Raw genomic sequence first — 10,085 nt, 5'->3', positions numbered from 1 at the left:
ATTGATTGAAAAGACAAATGTTTTTATAAACTATGTGAGTGGGCATTCTAACACAATCTTTTAAAACTGAGAATACAAGATAACCCAATTTTGTTCCCATTTTCTCTTTACCATATTAGAGGCAGGTATTATTTGTTGGAGGAAAATAAGACATTTGGCATAGAATCAAATACAGAAAAAAAATAAGTAACCTGCCCAAGTGGTCTCCAGTCTGATATGCAATGATTAAAGAAATGAGGCCCATTTCGGTATAATTGTAAGTGGCACTTCGCATATGAGTGCAAGGCTGAAGAATTAAGCCAGGATCTTAAGATCTGGTTATGCTGTTAAATGTATACTAGAGTAAACCCTTGAGTCTTAAGGAGAATGAAGCTACTTAGTGAATGGCAAGATATATTTAAATGGTAAAATAAAAACTCATCTACAGTTTACCTTGAGCTTAAACTTGAACTTCAGCAAGACTCTTTGTTGGCATATCTGTAAGGAAATCATGACAAATTATAGTGATCCTGTGTTTCATGATATCAGTTACTGTAGTAGCTAGTGATTGCCTAGTACATAACTGGCACTCAATAGATATTTGTTGAATGAATGAGTGAATGAATGAATGGGGGAAAGGACTGGCCCAACCATATTCAGTAGTTGACCCTGTAAGGCTCCACGTGTCAAATCTACCCATAACCGGCTCTCATTTCCTCAGTATACATCAAATATGACTCTATTCTGTCCTCCCAGCTCCATATTTCTCTCTCATTCTTTCAAGTCATGTTATTGTTTTCCCTATCAGTCTCACTGGGCATTTACAGAGCGCCTACTCAGTGCTGAGTACTGGGCTAGGTGCTGGGGTCACAAGATGAGTAAGATAATTTCTCTTTCCAAGGAGGTAATAGGGAAGACAGCTAGCTAAACCTCATATATTTTTATTTTAATATTAATATTTTACATTATATATGTAAATAAAAATATATAATAAGCAAATCATTATAGTTCACTGGATCAGTGTCACAGTAGGGGTTTGTGTCAGGAGCCAGGGAAGCACAGAGAAGAGAGTGTCTAAGTCCTAAGTATAACAGAAATGTGATCAAAGTGCTGGGACTTCTTTTCCCTTCCAGGGATTCTCTCGACCTTTACTTTAACCCAAATCTATGTCTGCGTATGCATTTGGAAGATAGGATGATTAACTCCAGACTGCATACTTTTCTGTCCTCTACATTCTATAACACAAAAGGACATCCCTTTTTACAGGGAAGTTTGGCCTGTAATGTTCTTAAAATTACTACCCTGTAAAGGGAAAAAGGTCTGCTTAAAATTCATTTGTGATTTCTCTGTGCAATGTTAACTTGTTTGTGTTGGTCTCTTTCCACTGCAACCTCAAGAAATTATTTAAAATGAAATCAATTTGCAGGAATCCTTGATTTCATGTGTCAAATATAAAGACCCACTAAAAATTGTTTATCCTCAGCAGGATTGTAGCATGTGAAATTGCTGGTTTGCAAAATTCATTTTACTCTATTATTTTTATAAGCATATTTTGTTGTCAGTACATAATAAAAGGTGCACTGGATAAAAGTTCAATACAGGTTGTAGTCTGTAATATCTAAAAAAAGAAGTCTACTTAGCAACATATTAGGTGTGCTTTATTCAGTCCACATAACACTAAGGTTTTTAATTTAATTTATGTTTCTGTTGACTGAATGTAAATAAATAAAAAGGAGGAAGTTCTTTGCATACCACTCTCTCAGGGGAAGGCAGTATAGAGATAACCTGCACTTTGATCATTTTATTTTACAATCAGTATCTTAGATGGCAGATTTAAGACAGGTTCTGTAGATTGCTGTTCGGCTTTTATTACGAAGGCCTGATGTGAACAGGATATATACCACAATATAATATTACTATCCATCTTGTACTTCAACCGCATTTCAGTGCACAACAGTAAATCACCTGTAGCTAGATACTAGATAATATGTTGTGTAAATCCCCCTTCCTTGGTCTGTGTATGAGTTTAAATATAAGCATATTATCATGTTGAAGTACAGTTAGACTCCCATAAGTTCCATTATCTACCACCATTTTCAAAGTAGGAGTAGTCATATAGGAAATGAAAGTATGTATCCTTCTTCCTTTTGAAATCTGTCAATCATATCGCACCTAAGCAGATAGAGTTGAAGCCTACTGCCTGCCAAACTGCCCGACACGGAAGGAGATCAGTAAAAGGATACTTCATGCAATGTATATTCAGAGAAAAGCACCCATGCCTAACAGAGAGGAAAGAGCGCTGGATTTTAACCCAGGTGGTACACATCCTGGGAGATCTGGACTAATCATTTGGCTGCCGAGCTCTCATCAGAGGTCTGGTCTAGCTGGGGCATCTTAGTTATGGTTTTTGAAACATTTTACATACTAGGCACAATATCTCATAATTCATTTTATTAGTGATGTGAGAAATTAGACATTAGACATCTGATTAGAAATTAGACATTTTTTTAGATAGGTTAATATATATAAAGTGTATAAACAGCACCCAGAACTTAGTAATTAATTAGTAATTGTTGTGGGTGGTGATGAGGATGATAGAAGAAACAGGCGTTTTTATCAGGGCTGCAGTGAGGCAGAAGCAAGTGGCATGCAGGGGCCCGAGAGTGGGGGCCTCCTCAGATTCTGCTCGCTCAGCTCCTTGTGTGTCTCACCTTCGTCCTAGCCTTGATGTTTTAGTCAGACAAAACCCGCCCCGTTTTAAAAATATCTCATAACATTGGGGCACCTGACTGGCTAACACTGAGCATGCGACTCTTGATCTCTGGGTCGTAGGTTTAAGCCCCACGTTCTGTGAAGAGATTACTTAAATAAATAAATAAAGAAAGAAAGAAACTTAAAAAAATCTCGTAACAGGATAATGATTAATTATGCAGCCTATACCTATATGCTCTGCTGACAGCCATTATGTATTAGTGATGGACGGCTGTTAGATCTTATATTTGGGACATTAACAAGGGAAAAAATTTTGTGAATATATGAGTATGTGCATTTAATAGACATTTAAATTGTGCATGTGATGTAACACGTGTACACAAAATTAGGCATGTATACATATAATTTACATTCTCTGACGTATAATTTAGGATATGTTTCTATAATCAACTTAACAACTTATGTACATCAGTGTGTGTGTATAAAAACTCACAAAGGTACCTGGGATTACCCTTATGCAAGCCCCTTCTGCCTCCTGAGGACTCAGCAAATTCAAAGTTACCTATTTAAAGGGATTGACAGTGTTTTATATCATCCTCTCTGCTTCATGTTGCCTCAAAGTTAATCTGATTTGCCAGGACCACAAAGCAAGCCCAGGGAAAAGCTCCGTTTAGAACTTCGGTCTTCAGCATGCCACATATTGGTAGTGAAAACTGTCACCTAGGACTTTTTTATTGCTTCCTGCAGGCTGGTACTGTTGAGACTCCAGCTGATGAAAGACTGGAAGGTGCCGGCTCAGAGGCAGGGTGGGGGCGGGGCGGGCGGGNGGCGGGAGGAAGAGCGGCGGCTGCGCGCGCCGCCGGCGGCTCAGCCCACGGACCCGCTCTCCCAGGAGAGGGTGTGTTTGTGTGCGCGCTTTCCTAAATAGGTAAATTTAGAACTTCGTGTAGGTGTGCTTATATAAATATACCTCTGCCTTATTTTTCAAGGCACTGAAGAAGACACTGACAAGACTGGGATCTGCTTGCTTTTTTCTTTTTTTTTTTTAAATTGATAACTGAATCTCTGAAGTCAGAAATCCCAGGAACCCAGTGGCAATTGGACATGCCGAAAATCTGGCAGGGGCCATGTGATTGCTTATTTTACTTTAAAGAGATTATCTAGATAGTATATGAATTCCTTCTCCATGTAAAAATCTGAGCATCGCAAATAAGGCTAATATTCCTTTAAACTACTCCCCACTTTCCCATCCTGGTTTCCTTCCCAGTGTGGTGTCTGCCAGTCTAGAATGTCCTCTACACATCTGCATTATATATATATATATATATATATATATATATATATATACACACACACACACACACACACACACACACAAAATATGCATTTTGTAGTGTGTGTATGTAATTTTACAGGAATTGTCCCGCTCTTTCTTTCTCCCACCTGAAGTCCCCGTACTTGGAGACTTTTCTGTGCTCATTCATATAAATATGTCTAGTTTTCTTTAGCTGCAGCATCATACTCTATAATGCATTTGTACAGGAGTTTATTTAATCAAGCCCCCACTGAGCGCAAGGAATGAAACTTAGTATGTGCGTAGTAGGCATTTGTTGAATACATGAATGAATAAATTTTCTTTGCTGGGCGACAGAAGGGAAAATGTCTTTAGAAATGGATGCATACATGTGATATATATAATCAAGGGATGACCATATCCCGTACTTAGTCACAGAATAACTCCCCCTCTGATACTGGTCATAACAAACATTCACTTGTCACAGACTATGTCAGACGCCATGGACGTCAGCACCTCACATGTATTTCTTCATCTATGATGCACATATTCTTATTATCCTCATTTTACTAATGGGGAAATGAAGGCTCAAAGAGGTTCTGTAACTTGCCCAAGGCTCAAAGGGTGGAACCTGTTTTCATACCCAAAGACGGACGCCTCAGTGATTACCAACTCTGGCATTACCCTACCTTTACAATTTGAGAGAGAGGGAGAGGGAGAGACAAGGCAGGAGGGAGGGCATGTTTCGTGTTCTCTGCTTCTGTTTTTATCTCTTTCCTTCTACATCAAAAATAATAATAATAATAAGTTGAAGAGTAAGTGTTACAGGATGGGCTGGGAAGCAGTAGGAAGAGAAAGGACAAGAAATAAAGGTTAAGTAGGCAAGAGGAGTAGTAAAGATAGTGGGTAGAAAAAAGGACATAGAAATTCCCCCAATTTCAGGCTGGAGCACCCAAAGAATATAAAATAAACCTGATAATCTTTGAACAAATATGACCAAAATGTTTAGACCATTAGAGATTTAAAGGCAAGTTAGCGGAGGAGGGCAGTAAATTTCAGGGAGTGTGAGGGTTCAGAGAGATGTCCTGGAGGTCACCTGGGCTGGGCTGGGAAGGCCTCACAGAACAGCCGTGGGGATCTGATAGTCCAGAGAGAGATATCCAGAAGGGTAAAACACAGAAGGATGATCCGTCACAGTTTCCTCTTTAGGTAAGTGCCCTGTGTGACTAGTTGATAAGCACCCCAGCTTTGGGGCAGTGGGGCACAGCTGAAAGAAGGCAGCTGACTGGTTGTGGCAGGGGTTTATGGAGAGGGATTTGGAGAGCAGAGCCTGAAGAAGAAACCAAGCCTGGAGAAACTAAGGGTCAGTGGAGGAGGCCCAGCCTTTGCCTGAATGTAGGTGGTTCTTTCTGCAGCATCCCTGCCAGTCACTCAGCCTTGGAATCAGTTTCACTGGTGACAGAGAGCTGACTTTTTTTCAGAGCTGTTGATCGAAGCCTGGGTATTTTCAGGAAATTCTTCATTTCGCTTAGCTAAAATCACCTTTCCTACTTAAACCCATCTTTGGCCCATTTTCTTCCCTGGGATACAACATGGAACAACTCTAGAGGACCTGGTCCCATTGCCCTCCCAGCCTCCCTCCAACACCCTCAACCCTGGGCTAAATGTCTTCCTTTATTCATCCTGTTCTCCCGCCATCCTGAATTATATTCTCTGGGTACACTCTGATTTGTCAACGTTCTCCTTAAAATATAACTCCTAAAACTGATGATAAAAGACCAGATACCAGGTGCCCGGTGATGGTGACAGTGGGGCTTTTACCGTCCTTGGTGTGGACAGTCTTATTAATGCAACTGAAGAGTGCTTACTTGTGTAGCCCTGAAAGTTAATTGCAATTCCTATCTGGGATTTTCTAGCTGTTGCACTCCCCTATGCCAGCAAGATCTCTCCGTAAGATTTCCTTGAATGGCCTTTTCAAAGGTTAATGAACCAGTGTTTTGAGTGGTGGATTTGGAAGTGCTTTCGTTACATTATTAAAACTAACTAAAAAAATAAAATTTAAACAAATAAAAAGTAAACTAACTAAATGAGTTAACTAATTCCATCAGGCCATGCGTGTGTCATGCATTTGATCTGATTCTATGCACCTGAAAGAAAAATGGAAAGTTAATAAAGTTCTGCTGGATGTGGGGAAAGGGGTCAGATGTATGTGTTTATGTCATGCAGTCCTTCCATCTTCCAAAACTCTGGTCTTCTCAAGTAGTGTTGGAACTGAAATGAACTTGAAAATTTCCTCAGATCTAGCCAGTGGCCAGGTTATCCCACAAATTATTTGTTATATTTATAGAACGCTTGCTCAGAGGCTTCTCTTCCTCCGTCTGTCTTTGGTTGCTATTGAAGAAGGTCCCTCGAAGTAGGAGTTGGGGATTTTCTTCAATAGTGGCCTTTTCCTCTCATTTCTGTCTACACTTGAGTGGGCAGTCACCATCACCAGTCCTATAATGTTATGTAGCTCATCCCACCCTCCTTTGGCTTCTGTGATGCTGACCTCTCCTTGTCTTTGTCCCCTAGCTGTATACCCTCTGTTTGGTCTCCTTCGTGTCTCTTCCCCCTTGCGGCGTGCGCTGCTTGGTCTCCTTGTTCATTCCCATGCTGGTGACTTCATGTGCGCATCTCTTCCCTCTGGATATCTTCTTTGAGGCCCAGACTTACGTATCCAACAGCCTCCTTGACATTGCAATTTAAGTGGTACGAAGTGTCACAAACTTAACGTATTCCCAACCAAACTCCTGCTTTTCAAGTACCCCCTAACTGCTCATCTCGTAGTTTTTGTCATGCAGTAAATAGCATTGTCATCTGCCTTGTTCTCAATCCCTGATCTTGAGAGTTATGCATTGAGACAGCGTAGCCTCATGACCAAGGGCCAAGCTGCCTGCATCACATATCAGCTCTACCACTTACTTGCTGTGACTCAGGATGCCTTGCTGAGCCTCAGTTTCCCCATCTGTGAAACGGAGAAGACAAAAATATCTCATAGGATTGTTGTGAGAATTAAAGTATGCTTAAAGTGTGCAAACCCGTGTCTGGCAACAGTGAATGCTCCATAAACATTAGCTCTTGGTGGGACCTCTGCTCCTCTCTCCTACAGCCAGAGGCACATTTACTGTGAATCAGATAAAGCTCACGTTTGTCCAGGACTCTTTCAAGATCCTGTACCTCATTTTATATTTGTATTTTTTGTATTTTCAATTTTTTAAAAACAGCATTCACAAATTATATAAATTCCAGTGCCACAACATTTGAGTCTGCTCTTCCCTGCAGTCCTGCATAAAAACACCTCAATAATGCCCCAGAAAATACATCCCTTGTTTTCCATCTCAGCTAACACAAGCCTATCTAAACCACTGTTGGCTCTTGCCTGGACCATTAGAATAACTTCCTAATTGGTCTCTTTGCTTCTGATTTTTCTCTGTTTAAGTCATTCTTGAGCCAGAGTGCTCTCTCTAAAAACAAATTCTCTCTTAAACCCTTTCAATGGAATACTACATAGAAATTTGGGGGGAAAGTTATACACTTATGTAGAATTCTCTCAGTGTATGTTAACAAATTTTACTTTACACTTCATTAGTTTCTTATTGTCCCCGGACACAGAAATCACAGTTCTTAATATGGGCTGTAAGGTAGTGAGTGACCTACACTTTTCCTTTCCTGACATAATCTATTCGCAGACCCTGCTCTGGCCTTTGATCTTGGTGGAAGATTCTTGATTTTGTTTAGTTCAGGATGGACACTATTGATAGGCTAGAATAACATAAAGACCCCTTTTCAGAATAACGTTTTTTTAATACGTAAAATACATTGGGTTACAAAGGAAAAAAATTATATTGAAATACAGGCATCAAAAACAGATCTGTAGAATAGTAATACATGTATCCCTTTATTAATGCATCAAATAGCAAGGCTGTAAACTTAAGATATAGGCATTAAAGGTAAGTTAAATTTTTAGCAGATCTATCAGTGTGAAGGCTGTTGTTGCTTAGCGTCAGAATGATGAACTGTGGGGTTGTCTTTGGCTTACTTCCTTCTATGTATTCATCAAAAATAGGTGGAATAGGGAATGCAGGAAAGCAACGTAACCATAACTGTGTTGTGATACGAAAAAATCTGTGATTTCTATTGGCGATAAAGTCATGCTGCCATTACTACTGTGGGTTTATTTTAGCCCAGTTTTACAATTGGAGGCAATAAGATTTCAGTGAGAGATGATTGGAAAATAAAGATGTAATATTTTCCAATCCCAGTTTACAGATCTCCCTGAATTCTATTTTACCCAAGGTATTCATGGGCCCCAAGTTAAGGACCTTTCATTTGGGTGTCACTGTTCCTGAAGCATGTAGGCAGGCTGAATGAATTCTGGCAAAACAGTTGTAACAATTGAATTCCTCTTGTCAGTGGTAGTTTTAGCATTGGCTATGGCACAAGTCTGGCTGTCACAAACCTGCCGAAAAGAGAAGGTTGGGAAGGGTTGAGGGTAATGCTTTTGGGAAGAGTTTATTTGTGCTTAAAAAAATAGACTGCAGGGGCGCCTGGGTGGCTCAGTCTGTTAAGCGTCTGCCTTTGGCTCAGGTCATGATCCCATGGTCCTGGGATCGAGCCCTGAGTTGGGCTCCCTGCTCAGTAGAGAGCCCGCTTCTCCCTCTGCCCCGCCCCCCCACTCGCACTCTCTCACTCTCTCGCTCTTCCTCTATCTCAAGTAAATAAATAAATAAATCTTTTTTAAAAAATGGACTGTAGCATCCATCTAAGCACCTAAGAGGACCCAGCCTAAGCAGAGGTAACTCCCAAGAATGGCAGGAATTAACACGGAAAGAACCTTCATCCTTGATGAGGTGGTTGAGCAGCTGACATATGCACTCCTGTGACCATATGCCTTTGGGCCTCTTGTTATGTTAGCTTTGAGCTCTTTTAAATTTGCCTTTCTAGTATTAGTAACAGAAAGCACCCAAACTTATACAAACCACATCATCTGGACCTTGCCTGTCTTTCTAATTTTATTTCCCGTCCTTCTTCACCTGATATGCTGGCCTTTGGTTTCCAGCTCTTTGCTGTTTGCTGCCCATCCCTCTTTGTCTGACCAGCTCCTTCCTGGTCCCTCAGGTCTGACTTGAACGTCATTTTATCAGACAGACTTGCCTGACCCTCCTTCTAAATTTCACACCCTCTCTCCTCCTCCCTCATCCCCTGCCACTTTCTGTTTTTCTATTATTCCTTCACAGACCTCATCATAACTTGCACTTCATAAATGTTTTCTTGTTTTTTTTAATTTAATTTCTCTTTTGCTCATTAGACTGAAAGTGCCATGAGGGCAGTGTCCCTGCCACTGTTGTATTCCCAGCATTAGCGCGGTGTCTGGCATAAATGCTCAGGAAGTATTTGTTGAGCAAATGATAGCCTCTCTTTGGCCTGGTTCTGTCCCAGTGCTCAGAAGAAGGTGAGATATATTTCCCTAGATCTTATCTTAGCACTGTTGTGCCTAGAGTCACCCTAACAATCTCCCAGATGACTATTATTAGTGCTTTGGCTTAAGACAATCACCATAAATCATGTAAATAATGGGGGCTGTGAAGAATTGAGTGAATGGGATAGAATAGTTTAACTGAGTGGGAGAATAAATAACTCATAGTATGGGTAGGGAGACAATAAAATATTACATAGGAAACCTGCTGACTTTTAGATATGGAGTGCATCCACGCACTTCACTAAAATTTGTTAACTCTGCTTTACCCAGCGCATTCTCATATCGTCTAACATTATAATCTACAACATGAGAACGTTACTCATTCTTCCGATTGTTATGTCTCATTTCTTGTTTCGTATCTTATTACGTTGTCCAGAATTTAGAAAGTTATTTTAAATAATGATAGTTTTATCAAGCATCTTTGTTTTCTTCCTGCTTTTAATAGCAGTATCTCTACTGGCTGTTGATGTTGGCTCTGTGTGTGATATTTAAAAAAAAAAAGTCACATTAAGGAAGTTGGTTTTGTTTTTGTTTTTTTTTTTTACTTTTTAATGATTTTTTATTATATTATGTTAGTCACCA

Source organism: Ailuropoda melanoleuca, chromosome 16, assembly GCF_002007445.2.
Source record: "Ailuropoda melanoleuca isolate Jingjing chromosome 16, ASM200744v2, whole genome shotgun sequence".
NCBI classification, from domain to species: Eukaryota; Metazoa; Chordata; class Mammalia; order Carnivora; family Ursidae; genus Ailuropoda; species Ailuropoda melanoleuca.
The sequence above is the reverse complement of the archived record's forward strand: the minus strand, read 5'-3'. Positions refer to the sequence as shown.